General features: G+C 41.4%; 1 pseudogene; it reads right to left on the reverse strand.

Moving 5' to 3' along the window:
* The window catches only part of LOC111167613 (ferritin light chain pseudogene), a 39312-nt pseudogene extending 13207 nt beyond the window's left edge, over nucleotides 1-26105 (reverse strand).
* Between the last annotated feature and the right edge of the window lie 1425 nt (nucleotides 26106-27530).

Below are 27530 nucleotides of genomic sequence, written 5' to 3' on the forward strand. Positions count from 1 at the left end.
AGGTCTCCTGAGAGACTGAAGGATGAAGGGGACACTTAGGACAGAGAGGGAGCCTTGGTGGCATCCAGGTGTCCAGTTCCAACTTGTCCTTGAGTCCCAGAGTCCACTCTTTGGCTGTGGGAGAAAGCCCTGCATCCTCATAGTAAATAATCATTTTGTTCAACCAGACCACTCTTACGACTTTCCAGGATAATCTGGAACTCAAGTCATTGTAATTTTTTCTACTTGCACCCTAACCTTCCCCTGCTCCCCATCTGTCCTCTGTGCCCCCTCAGCCCCATCATTTATCCAGACATTTAGGTTATGGGATATTTTATTTAGTCATTTGAACCAGCTCTTATGGCTTGTCGAGGGACAGTGAGAGTAACCTAGAAAGGCCTCAGGGAATGCTTTGAAAGATGACTTTTGGTCTCCATTATTTCTGGGTGAATTGGATCTATAAATTAGGATTCTACAATAGCACTTCCCAAAATTTGTTCCTTAGAACATTAATCCTGAAAATGTTAAGAAAACAAATAAAGTATTCCATAGTAAAATAAGTTTGGGGGAAAAATGCAAAATATATCTCTCTTTTGGAGACTTAGAGGTCATGTTAATATACTAAAGGCTCTGACAAGTCCTGCAGCAAAGAAAGGGATCAAAATTTGTTTAGCCTAGGATTTTCCAAATTTATGTGACAGTAGATTTCTTTGGGGGGGGGTTAATCCTTATTGGCAACATTTTAAATGTTACTTAAAATGTCTGTTTAACTCTGCTTTACAGCCAAACTTGAGTCTGAGATGGGCTGACCTTGGGAATTTTCATAGGAAAGTCCCTGGAAAATTCCACTCCCTCACCTCCTACTTCACAACCCTTTATTAGTCAGGCAGTTAGTCAGAAAGCTAGACATCCAGTGCTGTGGGAGAGGCTGCCTTATGGCCTCTCTCGAAGCCCCTGCATTTCCCAGAATCCTGCCTTTATGCCTTAATTTTATGCCTTTTTCAAAATATACACAAAGAAAAGCGCATAAATCACAAGTGTATAGCGATGAATTTTTCCAAACTGTTTCACGCACTACTGTAACCAGCACTAGGTCAACAAATGTCCCAGAAGCCCGTTCACGCTCTTTTAGTCACTTTACCACACACGGGTAACCACTATCCAACTTTATGCCTTTTCTTTCCACATAAATGGCTACATCCTGGAGGATAAGGCGCGATCCTTGACCTCCTTGTATCCCTGTGGTGTCTAGAATAGGACTTAGTAAAGAATAGATAGTTGGGCTCATCTATAAAGCCAAACCCATAAATGCACAAGTGCCCATCAGACTCCTGTACAGGGTAGTGGAGGGGCACTGGAGTCAGACTGCCTGGATTCAAACCTGTGTGTACGAGACTCCTACCTGTCTGACCATGGGCAGTCACTTAATCTTTAGGAACCTCAATTTCCTGATATGCAAAGAGACTCGCTTGGATTATCTGAGTGGGCCGTGAACACCATCACAAGTATTCTTACGAGAAAGGCAGAGAGAGATTTGAAGGTGGCCTTGAAGACTGGAGTGATACAGCCACAAGCTCAGAATTGCCAGCAGCCACCAGAAACTGCAAGAAGCAAAGAACCGATTCTCCCCTATAGGCCCTGGAGAGAGTGTGGCCTTTGCTAACACCTTGATTCTGGCTCGGTGAAACTTATTTTAGACTTCTCCCTCCAGAAATGTAAAAGAATAATTTTCCGTTGTTTTAAGCCACCAGGTTTGTGGCGATTTGTTAGGTCAGTCATGGGAATCTAATACACGTATCAGGCGATCGGTGTTGAGGAGAGAGCAAGAAAGAAAAAGCAGCCTTCATGGAGCTTATATTGTATAGTGGAAGACAGACGATGAACAGATAAATGGATGCACAGTCTAATGCCAGACAGTGTTGCTGGCTACACGGTAAAAATAAAGCAGGTGGTGGAAGCCCATAGAGCTTGGGAGCAGGTTAGAAAGGAAGTTGGGCGGGGTGTGCAGGGCTTGCAGGCCCTGAGTGATAAGGAGATAAGGGCTTTGTATTTTCTTCTAAGTATGGCTTTGGGGATTCTCCGTGTGTGCCAGTGGGTCCCTCTTCAAGTTTTCCTGAGACGGGCTCAGGACTGGGGTCAGTTGACTGATGTGCCTGTCCTGGGTTAGCCCTAATAATTTGCTGTGCTCTCGGGAGATTTCGTTAATCTCTCCAGATTTAAACGTCCTTAGCCCAGGGCGGAGTAGCTTGCGGTACGCGGGCCTCTCACTGTTGTGGCCGCTCCCATTGAGGAGCACAGGCTCCGGACGCGCAGGCTCAAGGGCCATGGCTCACGGGCCCAGCCGCTCCGCGGCATATGGGATCTTCGCGGACCGGGGCACGAATCCGTGTCCCCTGCATCGGCAGGCGGACTCTCAACCACGGCGCCACCAGGAAAGCCCGGCTCTGGCTCTTAAAACAAGAAACCAATGCTCACGACCCTTGTCCGAACAAGGAAGCCACGGTCAAAACAATGGCTCCTCCGGCTGTGACGATCCTCCTCGGGGCCGCTAGAGGGAGGCGGGCGAGGCGACCTGTGCAGAATTGAATTGTTAAGAAAAGACAGAGGGCGTGTTGTTTAAAAAAATAAAAAAAACACAAACACAAAACCTTCCCTCACTCCAGGATCTGCGTCTAATTATCCGCAGGGCTAGACTCCTAACCACACACGTTTTCAGCCAATCCTAGATGCCCCAAGCTTCTTTTTTACCCTCAGAGCAGTCAAGCCACAAGCGGTGCACTTCCAGACCAGAGGAGTGGAACGAAGATTCACGGATCCGGCGAACCACCCCCTGGCCCTGAGGTCCAGAGCCTCCTGGAACTGAGAGCCGCTGAGGTTAAGCTTCCCTGCCGGCTGTCCTAATTCCTGATGGCCAAAGCTAAGATAGGACGCAAGCGCCTTTCTAAATTCTTCCAACAGTAATTCTCTAATTACTCTTTCCTCTTCATGTTGCCTTAGAGACTGGCAAAGGATCCTCTTTCCTGCCACATCAAAGTAGGAACAAAATAATTTGCAGTGCATGTAATGAAAACCTCAATTTCTGGGGTTTAAAGGCCCTTTTAAGAAAAATGACAGGGGGAGGTAAGTTTTGGAGGCACTTTTAGCACATATTGTTAAAGCAATGTAAGGATATAATAATAACTTTAAGAGACTTTTTGGTTTTGTTTTTTAAAAAAATTTTATTGAAGTATAATTGATTTGCAATGTTGTGTTAATTTCTGCTATACAGCAAAGTGACTCATATATATATTCATTTTCATTTTATTTTCCATATGGCTTATCACAGGGTATTGAATATATCGATAGTTCCCTGTGCTATACAGTAGGACCTTATTGTTTAGCCAACCTATATATAATAGTTTGCATCTGCTAATCCCAAACTCCCAATCCATTCCTCCCCCACCTCCCCTCCCCCTTGGCAGCCACAAGTCTGTTCTCTATGTCTGTAAGAGACTTTTCGTTTTCCTCCGTTTAATCCTTCTTACATCTAAATCCAGAAGCTGAAAAAAGTGGAGTATCTAGAAAAGGATTCACTCGTGTATTTGTTGAGTAAACTTTCTCCCTTTTAACTCCTTATTTTGACAATTTCAGAATAAGAAAAATTACACTAATAATGCGAGGAATTTCTGAACTTCCTTTTCCCAAATTCCAAATATTATTTTACCATGTTTGCTCTTTTCTCTCCGACCCCCTCTCTCTCATATTGTTTTCTGAAACATCCGAGTCAATAACAGAAATGACACCTTTCCCCTATTCACGGTGTATTTCCTAAAAACAAGAACATTCTCTGACATAACCGCTGTACAATGATCCAGATCAAGAAATTAACAGTGACTATTATTTTCTAATCTACAGACTTTATTCAGATTTTTCCAATTGCCATTAATATTTTTTATATTTATTTTATTTATTATCATTTACTTATGGCTGCATTGGGTCTTTGTTGCTGCGTGCAGGCTTTCTCTAGTTGTGGCAAGCGTGGGCTGCTTTTCATTGGGGTGTGAGGGCTTCTCATTGCGGTGGCTTCTCTTGTTGCAGAGCACGGGCTCTAGGCACGCAGGCTTCAGTAGCTGTGGCACGCGGGCTCAGTAGTTGTGGTGCACGGGCTTAGTCGCTCTGTGGCATGTGGGAATCTTCCCGGTCCAAGGCTCAAACCCATGTCCCCTGCATTGGCAGGCGGATTCTTAACCACTGTGCCACCAGGGAAGCCCAATATTATTTTATAGTAAAAAACCCCCAGATGGTAGGTGGCATTCCACTGTCATATCTTTTTAGGCTAGTTTAAACTGAAACCATTTCTTGGTTTTGCTTTGTTTTTATTTGTATTTAAAAAAAATAATATTGTCTAATTGCCTTCTTTTTTAGTATTTATTTTTATTTTCTTTATTTTTTGGCCACATCGGGTCTTAGTTGCAACACTCGGGATCTTCGCTGAGGCAAGTGGGATCTTTTGTTGTGGTGTGCTGGCTCTTCATTGTGGTGCGCAGGCTTCTCTCTCGTTGTGGCGCGCAGGTTCCAGAGCGCATGGGTTCTGTAGTTTTCAGCACACGGGCTCTCTCGTTGAGGCGCGCGAGCTCAGTAGTTGTGGCACGCAGGCTTAGTTGCCCCGCGGCATGGGGATCTTAGTTTCTTGACCAGGGATCGAACCCTCGTCCCCTGCATTGGAAGGCAAATTCTTTACCACTGGGCCACCAGGGAAGTCCCTGTTTGTATATATTGTTTAATTTTTTTTGAAATTTATTTACTTCTATTTATTTCTGGCTGTGTTGGGTCTTCGTTGCTGCACGCGGGATTTCTCTAGTTGCAGCGAGTGGGGTCTACTGTTCGTTGCAGTGCGCCAGGCGGATTCTTAACTGCTGCGCCGCCAGGGAAGCCCTGTATTTTTTTCATATATTGACATTTTTTAAAAGTACAAGTAAAATATTTGGTAGATGTCAGTGTTTGGGTTTATCTGAAGTTACTTTACGATTAGATTCAGGATGTACATTTTTGTTAAGAATACCATAGAAAAGATGTTGTGTCTATATCTCAGTACATTATATGGGAGGCACATGATGTTGATTTGTCCCATCACCGGTGATGTTGACTTTGATCACTTTTTAAGATAATAGTAAAATATTATGAAAGCTATAAAATATATTATATATTAACACATATAATATGTAAGCAAAATATAATATACAAATAAAATATAATATGTAAGCAAAATACAATGTGTAAGAAATATAGAATAGAATAGAATAGAATAGAATAGGAAATGTGCTAGACTGGTGGTTCTTAAACTTCTGGTCTCATCTCAGAAATACTTTACACTCTTAAAAATTATTGAGGGTCTCAGAGCTTTGTTTATTTTAGTTATATTTATCAATACTTACTGTATTAGAAATTAAAACAGAAATTAAAAATTTTTAACTTATTAATTTATTTAAAAATAACAGGGCTTCCCTGGTGGCGCAGTGCTTAAGAATCCTCCTGCCAATGCAGGGGACACGGGTTTGAGCCCTGGTCTGGGAAGATCCCACATGCCGCAGAGCAACTAAGCCCGTGTGCCACAACTACCAAGCCTATACTCTAGAGCCTGCGAGCCACAACTACTGAAGCCCACATGCCTAGATCCTGTGCTCCGCAAAAAGAGAAGCCACCGCAATGAGAAGCCCGCGCACTGCAACGAAGAGTAGCCCCCGCTCTCCACAGCTAGAGAAAGCCCGCGCACAGTAACAAAGACCCAAAGCAGCCATAAATAAATAAATAAACTTATTTAAAAAACAATAAACAATAACAATACTGAACTTGTTACATAGAAACATGAATAATATACGTTTTATGAAAAATAACTATATTGTCCCAAACAAAAGTGAATAGAATGTCATTGTTTTACATTTTTGCAAACCTCTTTAATTTTGGCTTAATAGAGAGCAGCTGAATCCTCATATCTGCTTGCAATATGGATTCAATCTATTGCAATATGTTTTTTGCTTAAAGTATATGAAGGAAAAGAAAGAAAGCACGTACGCATTTGGGAAAGGGAGGGATATCTTGGTAGCGTTTTCAAATGATTGTGGATAATCTTTGATACTATACACCAAAACTCAGTAAGTATAACTTCCTAAAAGTTAGTTGCAGCATAAAATTTGAAACCACATCAGTGAACACTTTGTTCTCTCTTACATGAAAATCCACTGTTTCCTCCTGCACTTTGAGTGCATCTTTTATCCGTACGTGATTTTGTTAACATTATACACTGGTCATTTGGGAAATACTGGCTCCCTGAGCTATACATACCTTCCAAATGTTGCCACTTCTTTAGGTAACAACCAAAACATTTTTCACATTTGTTAATATCACCACCACCTTCTCCGGAAAATTGTTTAGATATTGAGAAGCTGTGAAATTCACAGTGGTAGATATACATCCTCCAAAATTTGAGTCTTCACTTGAAAGCTCAAATTTTTATTATTGTCAATAAATATTGTGAGTTGTTTTCTTTGAAGTGACAGGTTTACTTTGTTTATTTTGAGAAAATGTCCACTAAATTCCCAACTCTGAATAATCATGGTTTGTCTGTCAGTTGTTCTTTCAAGTAAAAACAGTGTTACATGAAAAAAGCCACTGGCTCAGCTCACAGCTCAAACAATGGCACACATGCTTTTCTGGGACAACACTTGCACGTCGATGTGCAGCAGAAGTGCTTTATGTGTGTCCCCATTTATCACGCAGAATATTAAAAAGATGAGCATTCAAGGGTCAAGATTTAATAAAATTAATACATCTTAATGCTTAATCAAGGACTTTTTTTTTTTTCTTTTGTGGTACGCGGGCCTCTCACTGTTGTGGCCTCTCCCGTTGGCAGAGCACAGGCTCCGGACACGCAGGCTCAGCGGCCATGGCTCACGGGCCCAGCCGCTCCATGGTACGTGGGATCTTCGCGGACCGGGGCACGAACCCACGTCCACCTGCATCGGCAGGCGGACTTTCAACCACTGCGCCACCAGGGAAGCCCAATCAAGGACTTTGTAAGTGCAACTTTCTTTTTTTAAAAAAACCGAAAGTGCGTGGCACTGACGATTACAATGACTACCAGTGCTGTATGGGGCTACTACCTTGATTTGTGGTAAGGTGCCAGCGGTTTTACACACCATTGCTTTTGTGATTTGTGCAAATGTCAGCCCATGACAAAGGCAAACGACGGCTTCATAGTATTATAAGAAACACTTTGAAATAAAAGTGTCTCAGGGACTCGCAGCATCTAGGGACCACACTTTGAGAAGATAATGAAACATAAACATCTATATAATATACACCTTCTGTCCTCCATGAACTTGACCTCTAGTTGGGCCAACAGAGCAGATGACAAGAAGCAGGATGAGGGAAGCATCTATAGGTAGACATAAGTTATTGGTAGTATTTTAGTTCTTGTTTTTGGTCATGTGTGCATGGAGTTTGGCTATATTATAAATCTGTGCTGTCCAGTATGGTAGCCACTGGCCACATAAGACTATTGATTATCTGAAATGTGACTAGACCCAATCAATATATGCTCTAAATGTAAAATATATTACCAGATTTTGAAGGCTTCATATGGAAAAAATGAATGTAAATTTGAAGGCTTCATATGGAAAAAATGAATGTAAATATCTCATTAATAATGTTTATATTATTTACTGACATAACAATCTTTTGGCTATATTGGGTTAAATAAAATATATTGTTAAAATTAATTCCATACGTTACTTTATACTTTTTAAAATGGGTCTACTAGAAAATTTAAAGCTACATATGAGTCTTCCATTATATTTCTACTGGGCAATATGGTTACAAATAAATACAGAGGTAAAATAAAACACTTAACTATAAAACACAGCCAAGCATAGGCCAGCAATGATAATGCATTACAAACCAAGGATTAGTTTTCAACCAATTCTGTGCCTATGAAGTCAAGGGCAAAAAAAAGAACTTTATTTAGACAGTGTGGTAAAGATTATTTAAATCATTTGCTAAAGACTCAGGTTGCTGAAAGAGCACAGAGGAGGGGCAACTAACCCACTTTTGGGGAGAGCACAGGAAGATCTCTTCCCAGAGAAAGGCTTGTCTCGGTTGTAACTGAAAGAAAATTAGAAAATTTTCAGGCGAATTAGGTACAGGTAGGGAGGAAGGGAGAGGGTACTCCAGGGAGAAGGAACAGAATTTGCAAAGACTCAGAGCCTTTGTTCAGAGCACACTTGGAAAACTCCAAGAATTGTTAGGGGCTATTGTAATACTGTTACATCACCACCTACAGCTATTTACATAAAATTCTGTTTTCCCTGAGGCATGTGTATATAAAAGAGCAGATTTATTTTACTATCCTGAATTTTTTCCCAAGAGGATCATGGATTTTAAATTATATATTTTAAAACCTGGGTAACATCCCAGGCTCATACTAGGAAATACTTTGGAATTACTATTTAGTTTTATAGACACACATGGGGTTTTGCTTATCCACATCTTGCCAGAAATGTGGCCTTTCACATTCAGGATAGTAAAAACCTGACTCCATGACACTTACAGCTGCACATGGCTCTCAGCAAGAGGAAAAGTAAAACAATAAAGTCTGCAAAGACATAAAAATCATATTATGCAATGACATCACATAGATATTATGGTTGATGCCAAATCAAGCAGCGGATCCTGGTGTCAGGACCTGGAGAATTAGCTACCTTCCAGCCCAACTGCTACTCCATCAACTGAGAGAACAGGCCCAGGTGAATGGTGGAAACAGGATTTAAACTGCCTCCTATTTTGAAGCCTCCCCTCCTTCTCCTTAGATGAATATCATGTCTGAAGTCCTCAATCTTTCAAAAAACTGGAGACCAGGACATCTTCAGTCTGAAAAAAGCATAGTCAAACCCTAAACCAACCACTGGAGCTCTCCAATTTACCTTCATAACTATCTCACTCAGGAAGCAGCCCACAAACATGATCCTAATTCTCTGTGCTCGCTTGTTTATGGTCCACAGGAGTGTAGATGCTTGGAGAGCTTGGGCCTCATCTGCCTTGTTTGCATATTGAGAATGATTACGTGTCCTCTTAACCCAGACGCTCTCTCTCCCCCAGGAGGCTAAAGAGGGCAAGACTTAGCACCCGGCCTTCAGCAGTTAAGGCACTGACAACACTGGGAGAGCAGGAGCTGGGAACAAACGCCATTCCCTGTCTCTCCCAGCCCCTCCTGCCCTCCGTGTCACAGTCACTTCCACGGACACAGCGCCTCCTCTGTGCTAAGCTGTGCGTCCCAAACACCATGTTTAGTTCTTACCATCACCCTACAAGATGGAGACATTGTCACTGTCTTCATTTTACAAATGAGGAAACCGAGGCCACTTGCTCAAGTCCATGCTGTTGGTAATAATCCACTTAGCTGGGATTTGAACCCTGCTCTGATTTCATCCCAGAGTCTGGCCTTCCTCTCCCATCCCCAGGTAATCTGGCCTCAGGTTCTGGGATGCCAGCAGCTGGAGGAGGAGAATCAGTGTCTTTGGGGGCACCTGGAAGAAAGTGACGTGAAGATCAAGTGGAGTCAGGGGCCTTTAACACTTCCTGAGCACGTGCCATGGGCCTGCCCTACACCAGACATGTTACTGGTGCATCTCAATTACTGGTGGATATGATTTTTATGCAGAAAGAAATCTCAGCCTCAGAGAAGTCATAAATTTTGTAATTTTGTGCCAGGCTTTGGAGCTAGTGAGTGGTAGAGTCAGAGTTCAGACTCTCATGAATCTGAGGTTCATACTTCTTTTTTTAAAAAAACTAACAATATATATATATTTTTGAAAAGGCATTAAATCCATGTGGCTCAAAAAGTTGAAAGGACATTCAAAGAAATGCACTTAAAAAGTCTCTCCTATCTATGTCTGGCACTACACCCCCTCCTCCTGTAAGTATTTTTCTAATGCTTTTCTGTGCAAAGAAAAGCAAATACAAATAGGGGTTCTTATTTTCTCCCATTTCTTACACAAAACGTAGCATATTATACACCTCCAAACTTTGCTCTTTTCACTTCATGGAATATAAAACACTTCATGGAATATACTAACACTTATATGGTTCTTCTCTGCTATGTGCCACACCCAGTTCTAAGCATTTAATGCATATTAACTCACTTAATACTCTCATCAACCCTATGAGAGAAGTGCTATTATTATCTCCATTTTATAGATGATTATATCAAGACACAGAGAGGTTAAGTGAGTTGCCCAAGATCACACAGATGGGAAGAGGTGGGGTCAGGCTTCTGACTTAGGTAGTCTGGCTCCAGACTCTGTGCTCTTAACCTCTCTCCAAGCTGTCTTTCTCAGCATATATATATATGTATATATATATATATATATATATATATATGGTATTATACATCATGAATATATAATATAGATCACATATTATAAAAAATCTATTCACTTTCATATAATATGAATTATGTATCTTCTGTATATAGAATTAAATATATACTATAGAGGGCTTTCAGACTTTTTTGTTTGTTTGTTTTTGGTTTTTTTTGGCTGTGCCATGCAGCTTGCGAGATCTGAGTTCCTCGACCAGGGACTGAGCCCAGGTCATGGCAGTGAAAGCGCCATATCCCAACCACTAGACCACCGGGGAACTCCCACTTTCTCACTTTTTAAACATCTATATAGTATTCCATTATGCTGATGTTCTGTAATTATTTAACCATCCATCTTTTACTGATGGATATTTGGGTTGTTTCTAAATCTTTTGCTATAGTAATAATAATAATATAGAATAGAATAATATACACTTATATACAACATACCATAATATAATATACCATTATCATGTATGATTATAACAAAGTATATAATAATAATATGAATGCTACAATAAATATCAATAATATCAATAATAGTATCAATAGAATATAGAGTATAATGTATACTTATTATTATATTGTAATATACAATTGTACTATTGTACTATAATATATAATTATAACAAATAACATAATAATAGTATAAATGCTACAATAAGGATGAAGCTCACATTCATTTCCTCTGTGTGCAGGTCTATCTGCGGGATACATTCCCAGAAATGGAATTACCGAATTGAAGGCTATATGCATTTGTAATTTTGATAGCTAGTGCCAAATTACCTTCCAAGAGACCTGGATCCTTTACCATCCCCACCAGCTATGTACCAAAGTGCCTATTTCACCATTGCAGCGCTCACACAGCGTGCTGTCATAAGACTCACAACCACTGCACCGTACTATGTCCCAAGGACAAATTAGTTTGAAAGCTGTCTGAGTCCAAGGAAAACTAAGTTATATAAGAAAAGGTCAGAGAGATTAGGACTGACATATACACACTATTATATATAGAATAGATAACTAATAAGGATCTACTGTACAGCACAGGGAACTCTACTCAATACTCTGTAATGACCTATATGGGAACAGAATCTAGAAAAGAGTGGATATATGTATATGTATAACTGATTCCCTTTGCTGTACAGCAGAAAATAACACAACGTTGTAAATCAACTATATGCCAATAAAAGTGTAAAAAAAACAGAAAAAAGGAAAAGGTCAGAAACTTGACCTGAGTCAAACGTCTGACACGAAGTACTACAAACCGGAAGCAAAACAGAAGGTACTTGATAATTACACTCGTGGGAAGCAGTATAAAGACATTTATGCCAATAACTGAGTTCGCATTCTGGAGAGCCTAGGTTTCTAAACTGTTCACTTCCTCTGTAGAGAGAGGAAGGCAGTTGAATTCCAGGAAATGCCACTGGATTCAAAACAGACGGGAGGCGTGGTACCCTGTAAGTGATGAGGGGGTGGAAATATAAGTCTGGGCTTCCAAAAGCCCTCTGAGCTTACACGAGATAAAACTGCCTTTTCTAGTGCCAACTCTGGTGACCTGGTTGAGTACAAATTTCTGGGAGCTGATCAAAAAGGACCAGGCAGGACCCAGCTTCTCCCGTGGGCTACAGATGCTAAGGGAGCTCCAGCTGAGGGTACAGAGGCTTCTAAGTAAATGCCCTGAGCTGGTGATGCAATCCCGGTGATTTGGTTTCTTTCTTTTTTTTTTTTTTTGCGGTACACGGGCCTCTCACTGTTGTGGCCTCAAAAAAGAATTGTTTTGGAGGAAAAAAAAAAAGAAAAAAAAGAACTGTTTTCATTTCAATGACCTTTATTTATTTGTCCTGATTTTAAAAGTAATATATGCTCCCTATTAAAAATCAGGAAAACACTAACTCCAAAAGAATTAAGAAAGAAACCAGGGCTTCCCTGGTGGCGCAGTGGTTGAGAGTCCGCCTGCCGATGCAGGGGACACGGGTTCAAGCCCTGGTCTGGGAGGATCCCACATGCCGCGGAGCAACTAGGCCTGTGAGCCACAACTACTGAGCCTGCGCGTCTGGAGCTTGTGCTCCGCAGCAAGAGAGGCCGCCATAGTGAGAGGCCCGTGCACCGTGATGAAGAGTGGCCCCCGCTTGCCACAACTAGAGAAAGCCCTCGCACAGAAACGAAGACCCAACACAGTAAAAATAAATAAATTAATTAATAAACTCCTACCCCCAACATCTTCTAAAAGGAAAAAAGAAATAATAGAGTCGATAAAGCCCTTAATTTTTTTCTTTCCTGCTAAGTAGGTTAAACAAACTCCTACAAGTTTTGTTTATGCTGTTATTTTGCTTGGCAAAATATACCCTCAGAGAAAATTCATAGGTCAGTTTCAGACTGGACCATTCCAGTCTTCATTGGATAATCAAAATTAATAAGGTCTTAGTGTTCATATGTATGTACCTTTTTTATTTTTCCTCTGGTTGTGTTGGGTCTTCATCGCAGTGCACAGGTTTCTCATTGTGGTGACTTCTCTTGTTACGGAGCACGGGCTCTAGGTGCGCAGGCTTCAGTAGCTGCAGCACGTGGGCTCAGTAGTTGTGGCGCACGGGCTTAGTTGCTCCACGACATGTGGGATCTTCCCGGACCAGGGATCGAACCCGTGTCCCCTACGTTGGCAGGCGGATTCCCAACCACTGCGCCAGCAGGGAAGCCCAGGGAAGCCCCTGAGCATTGTTTTAATAGCAGCTATTGATAGATAATTCATATACCGTATAATTCACTCGTTTGAAGTACACAATTCAGTGGCTTTTAGTATGTTCACAGAGTTGTGCAACCATCACCACCATCAATTTTAGAACATTTTCGTTACCCCCCCCCAAAAAGAAGTCTGTATGCATCAGTGATCACTTCCCATTTCCCCCAGCCCCTCCATCCCTAGGCAGCCACTAATATACTTTCTGTCTCTATAGATTTGCCTATTCTGGACATTTAGCGTAAATGGAATCATACAATATGTGGTCCTTTGTATCTGGCTTCTTTCATTTAGCATAATGTTTTCAAGATTCATCCATGTCATAGCATGTGTTACTACTTCATTCCTTTTTAGTACCAAATAATATTCCATTGTATGGATACACCCTATTTCGTTGATCTATTTATCAGTTGATGGACAATTGGGTTGTTTTCACTTTTTGGCTATTATGAATAAAGCTGCTATGAACATTCATGTGTGTATACCTGGGAGTGGAATTGCATGGCTACGCACTGTTTCGAAAGATTAGGGTTTTAGGTTGAAGAGGCAGGGAGGGTCAGAGGAGGGAGGAAGAAGGAGGGTGAGAATTGGAAGGTATTTTGCATTTTGAGCAAAACCATGGAGGTATGGAATAAAAAGGCATGTGCAGGAAACTTGAAGTGGTTCTGTATGGGGAGTGGTGATACATAAGGTTAAAGAGCAAAGAAGAATTCAGGTCTTGGAGGGCCTTGCTGGTCTACCCTTTCTTCTGAAGGTACTGGAGAGCCACTGAATGGCTAAAAGCAAGGCAGGGGCAGGAACCTTCTGGAGGTCACATGGAGGATCGGATTTGGTTTCACAGCTGGGATCCTACCTGTCAGGCAGCTCTGGTCCACATGTTGTTACCTGCAGAGAATTTTGCTCTTCAGAACTATCCACATTAAATATTTGGACTGGCTTATTGGAATCAAAATAATGTAATATGGATTGGTGATATGCGATACATTCATAATATGGTTAAGGGGGTTTTAAGATAAGCCATTTTGTTGTCTTGAAAGACACTGCAAAATTGGGTGAGGCTTATTTCTGTTGGTAGCAAAATGTGTTTGGATTAAGTTTTCAACAGTGAGTGGGCCAATTTGCTTAGATTCTATTCCTTTCCCCCTACAGTAAGAAATATTCATTTTAGCTAATAAAAAGTATACCAGAATTGTGATTGAAATGGAGAAGATGACTCATGATTTGAACTTGAATCTTCGGAAATTAAAATCCCTTCTGCATTTGTCGCTCTTAAAAATAGGACATTCAGAGGGTGCTCCTTGTTTATTCCAGGTTGAAGGACAAGAAGCTGAATTGACATGTTGTCATTCAGAATGAATATTTTTTGTGTCCCTGTGCTATGAGAATTATTAGACATTATTAAGAATGTTGTTATTTCCTCTTTCAAAGCTGCACATATCAAGCTACGATTGATTCTGAGCTTTATTTATTTTCCATTCCTTTTCAGTTAAGGACCTTCAAAAATAATATATCTTTGTGTTGATTCCAAATTGAATTTGTCTGACTATTTAAACAGCCTGCCGCTGCTTTTTAATTTCCTTATTCACTCAGTAAACAGCAGAAGTGGAAAAATATGAAAGGATTTGGAAAAGCTGTATAAAACGTTCTAGTCTCCGTTTTCTAGCATTTAATTTATTGGATTTACTTCTTCTTTTTGAAATTAAATACAGGTTGGGAAAGTTGAAAATGCTATCAATATGTATTAAGTCCACAAATATTTATTGAATACCTACTGTGTGTCAGATACTGTGAGAGACTTGGGGGATAAAATGATTAAAATGAAGGTCCCTTTAGAGGTTTTCATGACTTACTGGAGGAGATAAGAAGGATACACAAATGTCTCTGCTAGGATGCAGAGGGGATAGGGCCCAGGAGTGGCGCAACTTAGGTGCATGGGGTGTAGCCTATTTTTATGGGTGAATTAATAAGGGTTGTGCAGAGAGGGGGCCTGTTGATTAAAGTTGTTAGGAAGCCCCGCTTAAACAAAAGTAAGTGAGCAGTATAGTAAAATGGCTAAGAGTGTCCGAGCTGAAAACCAGGATCTTTCTCTTATCAGTAGTGCAATTTTGGTCAAATTATTTAACCCTAGAATGTCCTCATCAGTAAAATCAATGTATTCTGTAGAGTAAGTAGTGAGGGTTAAATAAGATAAGACATGTACAGCAATGAGAACAGCCTGGTATAGCGTAAGCTCTCAGTAATGATTACTCTTGTAGAGCGGAACTTCTCAAGCCCCAAAGTACTCACAGGCATATTGACAGAGGAATAAAGAAGATGTGGTATATACATACAATGGAATATCACTTAGCCACAAAAAAGAAGAAAATAATGCCATTTGCAGCAACATGGATGGACCTGGAGATTATCATACTAAGTGAAGTAAGCCAGACAGAGACAAACATCATATGATATCACTTATGTGTGGAATCTGAAAAAAATGATACAAATGAATTTATTTGTAGACTCAGGGACATAGAAAACAAACTTGGTTACCAAAGGGGATGGGGGGAGGAGAGAGAAATTAGGATTTGGGGATTAACATATACACACTACTATATATAAAATAGATTATCAACAAGGACCTACTGTACAGCACAGGGAGCTATACTCAGTACTTTGTAATAAGCTATTAGGGAAAAGAATCTGAAAAAGAATATATATATATACATATCTGAATCACTTTGCTGTACACCTGAAACTAACACCACGTTGTAAATCAACGATACTTCAAATTTTTAGAAAAAGAAAATAATAAAATTCAATTGTGAGAAATAAAAAAAAAGAGAGAGAGAGAGAGAAGTCATGCAACTTCTCCCAAATCTGTTTGACCATAGAACACTTCTGGGGTAGGGAGATCAGAGGTAAAAAAGACAGCCCTTGGGCTGGGCCTTGTAAGATGGGAATGACTAGGTCAAATAAAGATGGGGTACAGGATATTCTAGGGAGAGAAAAGCAAAAGCAAAAAACAAAGTGTCATTTTAATTGAGGGCAGCAAAACATCTTTTGTAGAAGGTATATTTATTCATGGGGAAAAAAGTGGACTTAGTGGTAGAAGGACTAAAAGCCAACATGATTGTAGTGGACAGCTACTATTTTGGCCTGCCAGAATCCATTCCCCCTTCTTCAGGAAATAGCTTCAGAATTTTCCTTGGGGAACCACCAGAGGTGGATATACTGTGAAGCTACCGAAGCCTAAGCCTCCAAGCTTCTCATTGGCATGACTCTATCTTTCCACCCTGACCTTCCTCATTCACATTTCCCCTTGTATTTAAAGTATTAGAAGGGCTGAAGGCATATTTTTGAGTCCAGTTAAGGGGAAGTTGAGTTTGTGCTTCAACGGATAAATTTATGTGGTTCATAGTCACTCGATTATAGTTCAGTGTTTGCTGGCATCCTAATGTCTTCCTAATGACTTCCAGGAATACTCACTACTGCCCACTGCGGTGACTGATCTGATATGACAAGAGGACATTGACAGCAAACTGGTTAATGAGTGTCGTCAATTTGAAGAGTATTTAAGATGAGTCAAATTTTGTGAAGAAAAATTGAAATATCTTGAAATCATCCAGCACATTCATAGGAGAAATGTGAAAAAAGTCCCGAATTTGGCAATGATAATAATATAATAATAATTTGGCATAAAATACACAGAAAATTACCAATACAATATGAAGTTGAAAGTACATTTTAAAGTTATCGGTGATTTCAAAAAATGTTATTCAACCATAGTAGAATAAGGACTGAATTATCTTTCTATTCTCCTTAAAAAAATGATATTTTGGGGCTTCCCTGATGGCACAGTGGTTGAGAGTCCGCCTGCCGATGCAACGGACGCGGGTTCGTGTCCCGGTCTGGGAAGATCCCACGTGCCGCGGAGCGGCTGGGCCCGTGAGCCATGGCCGCTGAGCCTGCGCGTCCGGAGCCTGTACTCCGCAACGGGAGAGGCCACAACAGTGAAAGATATTTTGAAGTGATTGTTGTATGAAGAAGTGATTGAAGAGTATTCAGCCAAAAACTGTAGGAAAAAAACCAACAATAATAGAGATATTCTAGGGAGGATTTTGTGATAATGGTGACCTTCTTTTGTTTTGGGGGATTTGGGGTTTGTTTTTTCTTCTTTGAAATATTTTCTTTCAATATCTAATTTTGAAGTTTTGAGTTTGTAATATCTGTCTTTTTCTTAGAAAGCTCCCCCTGCCCCCCAGTTGAAAAAATGTTATAACTCACAAAACTTGATCTGCCTCTGGGAACCACCCTTCTTACCACACTCACTTTATGACATTCAAGTGGAGTTGGGTCCATTCCAGACTCTACAAGGGCGGGTGTTTGAGGGCTGGCCTATGCTACACTGCATTTAATTGGTTGGAGAGAATGGTTCAGGGGTTCAGGGTCACATGACCCAATCAGAGCCAAAGAGACTCAGCTGTGGCTTGTGTTGGAAGCTGGTGGGTTGGGAAGCAGAGCCTCCGCGGACAGCAGAGCTGCTGTGGCAAGGGCACAGATCAAGGTCATGCCTTACATCTAAAAATGATGAAGTTATAAACCAAGGTACCAAGGTGGTTAATGAGATATTCTGTCCTTCTACCATGACAAATACACCTTCATTATGACAGAATCAAAATGCATAAAACAGTGGGTTTTATATGATGGAACACTGTCAAATACCCAATGACAAAGGAATTAAATTTTTACTGAGCATAATTGGGCGTTTTGTTAGTGGGCTGGTGATGATTAGATAAGTAATTAGTAATTAAACACACACACACACACACACACACACACACACACACACATACACCACAAATTATGTACTTATTCCATAGCTTTATTTTCCTTTTATTTATATCAGCAAAAATCACTATTTTATTATCAAGGTTTTCACATAACTTATATTCTGCTGACAGTAATGATTGAATAAATTAAAAAATGAAATTTGAACATATTTTCATCAAAAAATATAGAATTCAGGTAAATGTAAATTTAAAAAAATAACAATATTTGTATGTTTTCAAAGTTATTTAGCTTTTAATATTTTAACATTATCTATTAAAATAAAATAAAAATACATATTATAGTTAATATTAAAAATGATAAATCAAAGATATATAATATAGCTTAAGTTTTAAATTAATTTTGAAATTTTAATTTAATCTTATTAAATTTAAAAAACACTACTCACAATTCTAGTGTTCATTGTTCTTCTAGTTGCCACTGAATTAAATCAGGATCCATTTGTGTGTGTGATAATCTAGACCTATGTGTAAAAGACTTTAATATGATTCCTTTAATATTGTGAAATGTTTCTCAGCTACCATGTGCAGATATTGCAAACACCGCTCTAATTGTTGACTTGCTCTGTAACGATAAATTGGGACATGAAGAAGCAGAAGAAAAAAGAATCCTTGGCACTCCTGGGAATTAATATTTCATTTGCTAGACTTACTGCATTCATGCCAAGTGAAAGGATTTGACAAATGAATTCATTTGTCTTTTCTCTTACCTAAAGTCTTCCGTCTTTCAAATCCCCCCTACATTTCCAAGCAGTCCCCATCTCTGACATTGTCAGTGGGACGACGTGCAGAATTTCATGGCGTTCAAATGCGGTTAGTTTGAGGAAACAGAACAAGAGATGGGGAGAAGTATTTCCTTGGGACCTAAAAGTTGTTAGCACGTTTTTAGCACGTCCTCTCATGAATATAAACATAGTTATGTGTGTGTGTGTTTGTGATTAAATGGAATCCTCTAAACCATGGGGCCCAGGGCAGGGGTGCCTCTTGCCTCTGGGAAGAACTGCCCACCATTCTATTGCTCCGCACAACTCCCGGGGCTTAGTCTCCCAGATACACGTCTCCTCTCCAGGGTTGAGAGGGGTGGGTGGGAGATGGAGGTGAGGGGAGCTGTGAGTGACAGAAGGCCATCTCTCCCCTTGCTCTCACTGCTCTCAAAATCTATTTTCTCCTGTCTCTCTCAAGGACTCTGTATAATCTCTCTAATGAGTTAAGTATTTCAAAAAACCTGACTTCAGCTAACCTCAGATCTCTGGGTGGAGGTGGAGTCGGGGGGAGAGGTGACACTCCTGAGGCAAGGAGTTGTGAAGGGTCTGGATGTCTGCTTAAAATAGGAAGAGGGAAGGTCACAGGAAAACCAAACAGAAATTAGTATCTCAGTAAATTACCCTGCCAGTAACTGGCATGGCTACTTACTTCCGAGTTGATTGGTGGGAAGGTAACTTTCAATTGTTATCTTCAGCCCCTGGATTACAATGGGGGCAATTCTGGAAGCCAGGTTAGAGAAATGGAAACGGGTATTAGAGATAACACCTGCAAATCCCACCACCTGAGAATGATGGTGTTTCAAAGGTCAGCTGACAAGGGGCGTGGGTGAGGCCTCAGTCAGGAGGTCTTCAGTCGCTGGGAGAGTCTTTCCCAGAAGCTTAGAGTGACCCTTTGTCTTCAGGAACGGGTGTTTTTTTGTTTTTGTTTTTGTTTTTGTTTTTTTGGCGGTGGCTTGCGGGATCTTAGTTCCCGGACCGGGGATGGAAGCCGCATCCTTGGCAGTGAAAGCTCGGAGTCCTAACCACTGGACCGCCAGGGAATTCCCAGGAACAGGTATGTTTAAACAGGACAGTGACCAGCTAGCCAGCTTGCATTTTATAAGCCTAGCATAAAAAGAGGGGCTGTTTTGCGTCAGGTTGAGCAGGCATAATTACAATATGGGTTACAAAAATGGTAAAAGAGAAAAACCCAGAGGGAAAAAATATCAAAACTGAATTGTAATTTTATGTTGTGAACTAATTGGAAGATTTACATGGCCATTGAAATTCTTTCTGGGCCTCGGGGAGAGGAGGCTGCCTTCTTCAGGATGTTTGAACTTAATTACCAGGTGCAGCAAGAACGGACTAGATTTTGTAAAATGACTTAAAATAAATAATCATGTTGGGCACCAGGAATGGTTCTGTTTATCTAAGGGCCTTCACACACCTTTCAAGTTGAAAGATAATCTGTATCGTTGAAAATTTAGTTGAATTTTAATGCGCCTACAGATGAGTGGGAGAATGTTTGAAAAATGTGCTTTGTACTGTATGAGAAATTCATTTGGGTTTAAAAATGTATATAGCAGCAAATTGCTTTTATGTTCTTAAAAATATTTTTAAAAGGTAAAATACAATAACATTACAAAGTTTTAGAAAAACAACAACAAAAAAATTCGCTTATGATCTTACCAGCCTGCTACAAGAACTCATCTTTTTATAATCTTTTGTGGACATATGGTTTTCATATTGTTATGCAATTTTGTATCCTGTGCTTTTCTTCCTTATTATAAAATAAGTTTTTTCTTATGTTGCTACATATTCCACATTTTAATTTAGAATTTCAGTGGTTACATGATATTCCTTCTAGGAGATGTGCCAAAATTCACTGTTTTCTGTAGGATGAAATATTTAGATTTTTTTTCCATTAAAAAAATGCAATGAATGTATAGTGCCCCTCCTTCATCTCTTGTCCTGGTTCCAGACTTTCAATTATTTCTAAGAAAAGGGATTAATGGGTAAAATGGTATAGGACATTTTCTTGGCTCTGAATAGTTATTGTTAAGTTACTTTTCAAAAGGGTTGTTCCATTGAAATAAAACACTACAGCGTATCAAACCAGCACATTCATTATACTCACTAGCGTTTTGTCTTTCTCTTTTTTCTTTCTAATTTAATAATAGCCATTTTTAATGTGTGTTTTTTCACTGTGAGCTAGAGCTAGATGTTTTTGCTTGCATTTAGTTATTTTTTTATGTCCATTATGTATTTAGGGCTTAAAGATGTGAACCTAAATTCAATTGATGACAAATTTATTAAGTTTCTGAGAATTTGTTAGAAGACAGTAATTTACTCCCAAGTTAAGTGAAAAAAATTTTAGTTATATTTGAATTAAAAATTGAATGTTTCTAATGAAGTTTAATACTTTTAGATAACTGTTTTCTCTGGTTACCTCAGTCTCAGACTAATTTCTCTCAAAATGTTAATAAGGATTCACTGAAGAAAAGAGTTCCGTGATCAAAAATGTTGGGAGAAAGCACTGAGGGGGATGGTAGGCAAAAAGAAGAATGCTTTTTCTGAATAGTTTAGACAAATTGAATCATATAATCCCATATTCCCAGTTTGTAGGGTTCTCACCCTCTTCCAGGGGAACCAGGCTCCAGCCTCCTGGGGCTTTCCGAAGCATATTAACAGCTCTGGGAGGTCCTATGCTAAATATATATATATTTTTTAAAGAAGATGTTGGGGGTAGGAGTTTATTAATTAATTAATTTATTTTTGGCTGTGTTGGGTCTTCGTTTCTGTGCGAGGGCTTTCTCTAGTTGTGGCAAGCGAGGGCCACTCTTCATCGCGGTGCACGGGCCTCTCACTATGGCGGCCTCTCTTGTCGCGGAGCACGGGCTCCAGAAACGCAGGCTCAGTAGTTGTGGCTCACGGGCCTCGTTGCTCCGCGGCATGTGGGATCCTCCCAGACCAGGGCTCAAACCTGTGTCCCCTGCATTAGCAGGCAGATTCTCAATCACTGCACCACCAGGGAAGCCCTGCTAAACCTTTTTAACAGACACTTGATCATACTATTTGCGTTTTTCGTGGGTGTGATCTGGAGAGGTACCTATGACCTTCTATTCTTCAATCAGAGGCATTTCTCTCCTTTGACTCTGCCCCTTCCTACCAAAGCTAAATGAGTAGGAAGCGGGTGTCGGAGCAGGGGTTGCTTCTCTGGGTCTGAGGGAGAAGCCTTCATTTGCCCTGGATCTCCGTTTTCTTGCTCTTCTTTGTGGTAAAATCTGCGGCGGTGGTGGTGGCTGAGGATGCTCTGGGGTGCAAAGAACGTCCACTAGAGCTTTAGGGGAGCTTAATAGAACCTCTAATTATGTTTATTTTTTTCATTTTATCTTTTGGATGTTTCTATTTCTGTGTATTTGATCACGTAGTGTTGCATATGTTTATAATAAATACACATGTATTAGGGGTACACAACCGAATCTGGATACCAGTGATCTAAAATGGCTAAGAATAGCTTGTGAGTTTAAAAAGAAATAAAGAGGCTGTTCATTCATTTATTCAAAATTATACTTCTTGAGCAAATATTGAGGGTCAAACCTACTAGGCACCGAGGATATGATAAGAAACAAGGGTCCCTACCTTCACAGAGCTTTTAGGACTCAGGCTGGAGGGACAAAAGTTCTAGTACCTCACATGTAATGAATGTGGCTCATTAGACAAGAACTTTGGGATTTGGAGCAAAGTTTTACCTAGAGTTTCCTTTCTGCACATGTCCATCTTCAAACTGTGATGGCAAACTGTGATTCTCATTAAGAATCTGGGACTGCTATTACCTGGCCTTCTTTCTTGCTATGTGTTTCCTTATTAAAGATAGGATGCACAGCATGCTTTCTTCTAAAATCCGTGATTCGCAAAACTGAGTGCACTTTAGAATTAGTCTAGCTAAGAGGTTCAACGTTATATGAATTGTCCAGTTGATTGATATCAACTTGGGGTCACGTGATGACATCAGTTTGCTAGGGCTGCTGTATGTAACAAAGTGCTACAAATGGAGTGGCTTTAAAAATTTTATTTTCTGGAGGCTAGAAGGCTGAAATCGGGGTGCTGACAGGTTTGGTTCGTTCTGAAGGCTCTGAGAGAGAATACGTACCATCCCTCTCTCCTAGCTTCTGGTGGTTCGCTGGCAATCTTTGGTGTTCCTTGACTTGTAGATGCATGCTCCCTGCCTCTGTTTTCATCTTCACATGGCATTCTTTCTGCATGTGTCTGTCTCTGTGTCCAAATTTCCTCTTTCTAGAAGAACACCGGTTATATTGGATTGTCTCACTCCAATGACCTCACCTTAACTCGATCATGTGCAAACACCCCATTGCCATATCAGATCGCATTCACTGGTACCGGGCTTAGGACCTCAACATCTTTGGGGAGGGACACAATTCAACCCATAACAGATGGTTAGAATGTGCTGGCAGCTGGATCTGGAGTCCTACTCTGAACCTGCCCCTGTGGCGGGAACTCGGGCCACGCACCTAGCCTTTGTGGGTCTTGCTCTCCAGGGTGACGGATCCTATCCTTGTCATCCTGACACTGGTTTCTATTGGGAAAAATGTGGTTACGTGAGACGGGGAACTGCAGAGGACTCTTGGCGCCTCTAGAGATTTGAGAGGCTTTGTGCTGATATTGAAAATGAGAGAGAAATGGAAAAGGTCATGAAGATATATTGCCACCATAAACACAGACGTGGCAGAAGACAGGACATATACGTAAGCGACAGTGATTTTTATCTTGGAGGGGATGCATTACTCAGTACTCTCTGAAATTATCCTCCACACTAAGGACTCTGTGGGGTATCCTGCTGTCTGTGACTAGGAGTCTCATTTCCTGCCCTGTACTTCCCTTTATTACAGGTATTACTACAGTGTGTGCATTTGCTTATCTGCCTGTCTCTTTGCAAGACCGTGAGTCCCTCAGTACTTCATTTTTACATGCTTACCATTTGGCAGGGCACCTGGCATTGAGTAGGTGCTCAATAAACGTTTGCTAAATAAATAAAAGATTTAAGTCACTTTTTATTAAACCACGTGGTAAAGGTATCAAAAATTAAAAATAGTCAAAGAATCAAAACAAAAGAAATAGTCAACATTAGAGGCGTGGACAGATACATTATGACCAGAACCACACAACAGATTATGTTTTCAAAGAAAGTTTAATGACACGAGATAGTACATACTTAAGTTAAAGAGAAGTGTATAAAACTCTATGGTATCATTCCCATTTTATAAAGGATGTTCTATATCTTGGTGCATACGTATGTAGGGCATAAAACATAATTATGTGTATATATTAGACATACAGGACTGAGGGAGGAAGGAAACAGACCCACATATGATCTGTGATCATCTCTGCTTGGTGAACTAGTTTTTATTTTCTTTGATAAAAATGTCTGCATTTATATTACAAATTTTCTACATGTATTTTTATGTTCTGCGAGAAATTGATGGACTGGGTTAAAAAAATAAAACACAATCTAAGAAGCCTTCATGAAGAGTTGTGAAGGCTGTTTTCACGACGAATAAAAAGGGAAACAGTATCATTCATTACTCCAAGGGTAAATTCGAAATTTATCCTCAGGCCTTGAGCGCCTTAAAGGAACCCTCTGCTGTTTCATTTCGAAAAGCAACTCCCTGGAATAACCCCACCTGCCCCGGGACGACCGGGGTCAGCCTGGCTGGTGCCATGTGAGGCATGGCAGCTGCTTGCAATTTTGCTGTTTTTCCCTGTTGCAGTCCAAGGTGCCTTTAGGACAAGAACTCTACACAGAACTGGCCCCAAGTGGTGGCCTCCCCTCTGTCCCACCGAGGCTGACTCCTTCTGCAGGTGCACAGACAGCCTCAGAGGCCAGAGTGGCAAACACAGCACAGCCATGCGCCTGTGCAGAGCGGCTTGGCTGGCCACAGCTTAAAACCTTCAAGTAGATAATTTCTTATTTAGAAAGAAAAAAAAATCATTGCAAGGATTCTCAAATGAGGGCTGTTGACACATTCTGGGACTACTTTAAGAAGGTGGCAGGGTTTCAGAATTGGCCCTGATAGAGGAAGATGAGGAAAGGACTGGAAGCTTCTGAAAGGAGAGGTAACCAAGGAGAGCGGGAGACGAGGCTACATTTATACTCGGCTCGCGGGTCAGGCTGACTTGCTCCGGAGAGGGAAGTTGAGATTGGGGCTGAGCGTGAACCTGAGGCAAACGCAGAAATAGAAGTGGCTCAGGCCCGTGCTGCTCTGACTCTCACAGGCACACAAATCCCCCTGTCCCAACCCCCAGGGATCTGGTTAAAACGCGACTTCTGATCCAGTCACTCTGGTTGGGGTCTGAGGGTCTGCATATCTAACAAGCTCCCAGGTGGTACCTATGCTGTCGGTCCACGGACCACACTTTGAGAAGTGAGGGCTTGGAATGCAGAGGGGGCAAACGACGAGCTCTGAGGGGCCCAGAGGGGTGCAGTTCACCTCATTGTCTGAGCTTGCAAGCTGTTGGGACTTTCGAGTGACAGGAGACATTGTTTCATCAAGTGGGAGGCCATCTGGTCACAGCCAGTCATATTTGGGAAGCTATGTGGTAAAAAGGAGGTCAGGGTTTTGAGTCTTGTTGACACGGGCGTGAATCTTAGTGTTTACCTTGTAGGGGATGGGGAAGCTTTGAGGGTTTAAGCTTCTACTGGTCAATTCCTTCCTTGACCTCCTGGCTAAGTGCCTCCTTTGTGCTTGAGACATGGCCAGGTCTTCAGTGGAAATGGCCTGCTGCCACCATCCTGGCCAGACTGAGGGACGCCTCCCGCCCAGAGCCACTTGCCCAGAAAGGGAGAAAGGCTTGAAAGGCCAGACTTAATAGTTGCGGTCAGGGTACACACTGGACCCTCAGGGCCTCTTCTCACAATGAGGTTGGCTTCCTGGTAATGTTACCTGTGCTTTACCCCCTCCGTACTCGAAGTCCGATCCACGGCCCAGCTGGATCTGCATTACCTTGTTAGAAACACAGGATCTTTGAGTCCATCTCTGACCTTCTAAATCAGAGTCTGCATTGCAAGAAGCTCCCCAGGTGATGTGGGTGCACGTGAAAGCTTGAGAAGCACCACCTTACATGACATGCTCCTTGGCACCCTTCTGTCCAGGAAAAGAAACTCAGTCCAGTAAATAAATGCTCGCATAGCCGTACTGTGGACTAGGCAACGTTCTGAACACATTTCAGATATGAACTCTCTAAGAACCCATCAGTCACACCGTTGCACTCTTCTCTCACCTGATGCCTGTGTCAGGGCCACCCGGAGGGCAACAGGTGCCTTGTCCCATGGAGCCCCCACACTGGCCAGGCCAGCTGGGGGATGACTGGAGCCTTTTTCTGGGGCTCATCATAAGGCAGAGCATGGTGTGGGAGGGGGGAGATTTGTGTGAGAGGGGGCACGCTATCCGGACCAGCCTTTTCTAAGCGCTGTGGAAATCGTTCTGGATTCTGCCTGTGACTGCGTCTCAGAAATGGGGTTGGTAGACTGGCTTCCATCCTCTCTCCAACCACTCTTCAACCTCTAGAGGGAAGGGAAAATGCTGTTTTAAATCTCAGGTCATGCCGATGGGGTGAATCTCTGGAAGGGGAGAACCTGAGATGGTGCTTCCAGCTTCTCACTCTCAAGGGTGGGGACTTTGGCTGCACAGAGAAGTGGTTTAGAGTTTGGACTCTGAAGAAAGACTTCTTGAGTGCAAGTCTGCATCCTGTCCCTTACCAGTGGTATGGACGTTGGATATTTGACTTAACATCTCTGTGCCTCAGCTTCCCATCTGTAAGAGGGAGATATAAAGTACCTACCTTATAGATGTGTGGTGAGGATTAAATGAATTAAGACTTGTCACGTATTTAGAAGCAACCAGCTAATGTTACCTATTGTTGGGGCGGTTGTGTCCCACGTCAGACTTTTCTTCTCTCCTTCGTCCAGGCACGTTGGGTTAGGGCCAGAGCCAAGCTGGAGGATTCCAGGGATGCTCCACGATGTGAGGAGGGGATTGCCAGGTCTTCCAGGGCGGACAGGGATTAGGGGCTGTATTCGTTTCCCACTGCTGTGGTAACGGATTACCACAATTTAGTGGTTTAAGACAACACGAATTTATTAACAATTCTGGAGGTCAGAAGTCTGAAATGAGTTTCACCAGGCTAAAATCAAGGCATCCGCACAGCGAAGTGCCTTCAGGAGGCTCTAGGAGAGAATTCATTTCTTTGCCTTTTCCATTTTCTAGAGGCTTCCTAGGTTCATGACCCCCTTCTTCAAGCCTCAAAGCCAGCAGCCTAGCATCTGCAAACCTCCCTTGCATCTCTCCCTTTGCTTCGGTTTTAACCTGTCCTTCTCTCTCACTTCCCTACCTTCGACTTTCACCTATAAGGACCCTGGTGATTACACTGGGCTCACCTGGATAATCCAGGTGAGCCTCTTCATCTCACAATCCTTAATCACGTCTGTGAAATCTCTTTTGCCGTGTAAGGTAGCATTCATAGGTTCCAGGGACTGGAACATGGATATTTTGGGGAGAGAAGCATTATTTTACCTACCACAAGGGCTAAAAAGATTAAGCAGCAGTTTACTTTGCTAAGTAAAGGAAGGAAACCCATGTCAATGCTCAGATGAGGTTGGTAAGAAGCTCTTGGTAATCACAGGGCACTACCGTTGTTGGGCATTTCTACATGCCAAGCCCTGCTATAGGTGCTCCTGTGGTTTTTAGCATTTAATTTGCATACTAACCCAGTTTACAAATGAGGAAACAGAGGCTGGGAGAGATGGGTCCGTCCTCTGGAGGCAGGGCTGG

The sequence above is a fragment of the Delphinapterus leucas genome, chromosome 16 (assembly GCF_059928025.1).
Source record: "Delphinapterus leucas isolate spDelLeu-1000000601 "Yukka" chromosome 16, BTC_Dleu_Yukka2, whole genome shotgun sequence".
Classification (NCBI taxonomy): domain Eukaryota; kingdom Metazoa; phylum Chordata; class Mammalia; order Artiodactyla; family Monodontidae; genus Delphinapterus; species Delphinapterus leucas.